Raw genomic sequence first — 4,762 nt, 5'->3', positions numbered from 1 at the left:
TTTGGGAAAAAGTTGGAATGTTGTTAAGTGAGGGTTGACAAGTGCTGGCGTATCTAAACCACTTGTATGGAACTTGCTTTTCTTTTTGATGTCTGAACAAAGATAGTAGAACTTCCTGACATTAGGATGTGACAAGGACACATTCCGAATTGAATATACTTTCCGTTCGAAAATATTTGATTTTCAGTATATTGCTTTGCTTATGCTTTTTTTTCAAAAAATTCTTGCACTCGTTTGAAAAACTGTCAATTGAAATGAAGTCAATTTCATGTCATTCACTTCTTAGTTCTGTACTGATTTATTGTTCAAAAGTGACAATTATATGCGGTCTTTTCAGAGATTTAACTTCATCTTTAGCTGTAAATTAAAAATAAGATCAAGTTTTAGAAAAAATTAGACTTTAACTTTAAAATCCTCTCAAGTTCTTCTATATTTATAATACAAACCAATATAATATAGAGTCTTTAATAAACCAAACACTTCTCAGTTGACTTTTCAATAAAAATGTGAAATATTTTCTTCATTATACGTAATCAGTTAAATTTAAAAATAATATTTGCTATTAAATATTATACTTAAGTAAATTGGTATGAAACGGCTTATCTTCCAGTTTATCATGATACCATTTAATGCATAAGAGTTTCTTTGTCGTATTTTTAAAACTGCTTATGAAAACCTTAGCTATGTATTCATGAACCAAGACTTGGTTAAGGTTTAGTGCTATTTTTTGATTTCTCTTAAACAACAGTAATTGACTAGGATGAAACTCTAAGACTATCTCAATTTATTAGATGTAGATGCAGAATTTAACAGATTTATTACTATCCATATAGATCTAGAATCTTGATCAATATTTTTGATCAATTTATCTGCTACTTTAGTATATGGTTAGTTTAGGGTACTCTAGTGTCATAGGTGATCAAATGTTAGTAACAGGCAACTGAATTGGTTTGAATAATTTATCGCCCATCTCATCATATTTCCTTTTTTAAGACATTTCGTTGAGTAAAACTTAAATGTCAACAGTTTGTGTCACCAGCTTTTAAAAGTGCTTGTAAAAAGCTTGATTATGCTACCATGTACATATGCACCGTATGTCATTATATATACTAATCGTTTACCAACAAATAAATGTGAAAAGAAAATTTTAATATAATTTATGTACGTAATCATACAGTTTAATTGATTTGACTATACGGATTCAGGTTAATAATATAATATACTTTTCTCGTTTGAAGATATTTCAGTTTGAAGGATTTGGTCATGTCGTATATAATGTGTTCTTATAATACGAGTATAAATTATTAATTTATAATAGAAATATTTATATTTACATATTTATATTACATCATACTTAAATATAATATTCATACATAACATTTATTTATTTATATTTACAAGTATTGTTTTCGTATTTCAAGTCTTTATTTATGAATTTTAAATTAAATGAATTAAATTTAATTTAAAAAAAAATTGTTAAATTTTGGATATAATTTGCTATATGAAAGACCTAAAAAGAATGTGGAATATATTTGTCAATTATTGAAGTACAAGAACATTAAACAAGACAAATATTTTATGAAATCTTACGATAAAGAGCGTTGGAAGTGTAATTTTTGTATTTGCACTAAATAATTTTTTAATATAGACATATTCGATAATGGATTAATTATAATCCATGCAAAAACACTTCTGAATTGAAAAAGTTGCAAGAAATTGTGTACAAGCCTCGCAACTCGCACGTAACATATAAAGCAATAACAATTGCGATGTTATATGTCATTTCGCGTTGAATACTAAATTGAAGACATTTTTCAAAATACATTTAGGACGTGACTAAATAACCGAAATTTTCTGGTTCCTGAGGCACTACCACTGCTACCATACGATAGTAGCAAGCAGGAGGTAACCCCTTAAAGAGAAATTCTGTTAAAGACTAACGTTGGAACACGCGATTATTGATTGATGAACACGGAATAAAAAACATTAAAAGAGGATGTGAAAGCAAGGTCCTTAAACGCATGTTTAGATGCAGAGCATTAAGGGAAGATGGTACACGTTTATTTAAGGTGTGAAAAGTAACTCCACTTCACTTTGGTGCGAAGCTTGTAAAATTTTATCATTCCCTTCATGGTTTATATTGGGTGCTACTACAAATCAGCAGAGGCAACTTTTCATATTACCCTCAATCCTTATGACCTAACTTTGTTCCCACCAATGAAGTATACACTTTCAATTTGTTGTTTCAATTTCAAAGGCGAAAATTTCGTTTAAGCTGATGTAGATGAGGATATTTGTTGTAGGAGCAGGTGGTTTTGTTTTATATTCGCTGGCTTTCTGATAAGCAAAACGACATCACAACATGAAAGGTGACAGGATCATGAAGAAAACTCATATAAAAAATGAGAAAATAATAAAAACGAGGAATTTTACTGAAGTTGACAATTTTTAAATTGTTATTAAAATGAAGTAAAATATGTTAATAAAGATGTAAATTCTCATCCAGAAATCTGCCTGCATGTAATTTATTATTAACATCACAATATGCCTGTATAAGCTCACTGAATTTAAATCGTAATGACAAGACAATGTTGGTGACGTTGAGATATGTTAAGTATTTCAGAAGAAAATGAAGATACAAACTTTTTTCGAAAGTACGATTCGAAGTGTTCTTTTTAATTTTTCATTAGAGGTGAAATAAATTTGTTTACTGTTTTATATTGAGTTTTATATGGATATGTTGTTGACTTCATAATGGCGCGGATTGTCATTAAGGTTTCCTGGGCTTAATTTTATTGATGACTGCAGAATATTACTAAAGGATACACCCGCACTGTTAATATTTTATAACGTTTAATGGAAAATTGTCAATCTTAATAAGCGGCGTATACTGCAGTGATTTTCACTCAAAAGTTTAAGAAGTTTTATTAATATTAATACATAATATGATAACATCCTGTGGGTTACAGTACATATCGTATAAGAATATAGGGTTCTTTATGAAAAATTAAGTAGAGATGTTTTTGTGATGTCTTTCCCAAGGCTTGATTTAAAATTTTCTGCTGCATTAATTTAGTATAATGTTCAACTCAATACAAAGTTGTTCAAATTATTTGTTAATTTTTCATTGGTTTTAAAAGAACGTGTTATATATTCTATAAATTTAACAATGATATTGCATCCAATTTAGACATTTAAATTTGTAAATCAAAAAATGATATTTTGCTTAAAATTTTTAAACACAAAAACTTAGTTAATAAAAAACATATAATGGATATGATCCAACAAAATTATAAGGAAGTTTATTATTCGGAAGTGGACCATCAGAATCAAGGCAAATGATGTGGTTACTTTCAATTTAATTTGTTATTGTTTGTAATAATCATTGACATCACTTTTTTATACCATAATACCTGAGCCAATTAGTATTTAGAGAGATATATGGCGCCTATTTTTATGTACCGGACCCTTCTTGTGATATTGAGGATTTTTACCTATGAGTTTTTTGATTCCAAAGTTAATTTGTACTAATGAAAACCATTGAAAAACCTAATTATACTTCTTCGGTAATGATTCGAAACCTTATTTGGTTCAATTTAAGTCATATGGACGTACATATGGAAGTCTTCAAGCAAAACGAAGTAAAATAAACTGGATGTCTAACTTCAGAAATTCCTATACCTACATCTGTTAGTGTTCTTCAATCTAATCTTTTAGACCTGGTAGTTAGTAACAGGAATTACTGTTAAGGAATCAGGCACTTAGTTTATATGCATTGAGAATCTTGTCAACATTTTTGTTATTGACACGAGTAGGTTTGAATTGTCTTAGTAACAGAAGTTATAGAAATTTTGGAAACTAAACAAAAACTGACTTACTGAATTAATTACATGTACGAGTATAGATATAGACCTTGAATATATATTTAAATATTTTTTTATAACGTTATTTGCCACTTTAGCGTATATTTAGTTTAGCGAATTTTAGTCATATCATAAGTCTTATAATGAATGTTAGTAGCAGGTGACTTAATTGATTTAAATTATTACCTTCCATCTTATCATACTTTTTAATACAATTAATTTCTTGGATCTGTTTCTGAAAATGCTTGTAGAATGCTCAATTATGCTACATAGAGTCTTTACTTGCACCATATTTGATTTAAAGCACTATATATATTAACCCTGTACTTACCAATGATTGTCTTTTTTTCTCGTTTTAAATAATAAGCTACCTAAACAAGTTGTTATTTATGAATTTGCTCAGATAATAGCGCACCTCAACAATCTTTATTATTTTATCCAAAGAGAGTTGTTTCATCTTAGTTTTAGTTTTCCTTAAACAACTGCAGGAGACTTATGCGAAACTCAGATAACCTGAATTTATAATCAATAAACTATCAAAATCTTGAGAGCTTAACAGGAAAAACAGTTTATAGAGCTCTACAGCATAATTATCACTTCTTACTATCTTTAATCTTTATTTGAATAGGGTTAATGCTTTTTGCAATAGTTTAATTTACGAAAAAACTATCGATAAATTATCGAAATCTTGAGAACTGTGAGGAAAAGTTGCTTTTCTCACAGTTCCAGTTGCTTTCTTAATGAAATTTTTAAAATTTTCATGATAATATCGTAAATCTGGTAGTTTTTCTTATGATACTTTAACGATATTCACCATGGATTAAGGGACCGTAAAATTAATCTTTAAAAATTAAAAATTTTGAATACATTGCATTATAAAAATTTTGGATACGTAGAAG

The sequence above is a fragment of the Teleopsis dalmanni genome, chromosome 2, assembly GCF_002237135.1.
Source record: "Teleopsis dalmanni isolate 2A chromosome 2, ASM223713v2, whole genome shotgun sequence".
Taxonomy (NCBI): domain Eukaryota; kingdom Metazoa; phylum Arthropoda; class Insecta; order Diptera; family Diopsidae; genus Teleopsis; species Teleopsis dalmanni.
The sequence above is the reverse complement of the archived record's forward strand: the minus strand, read 5'-3'. Positions refer to the sequence as shown.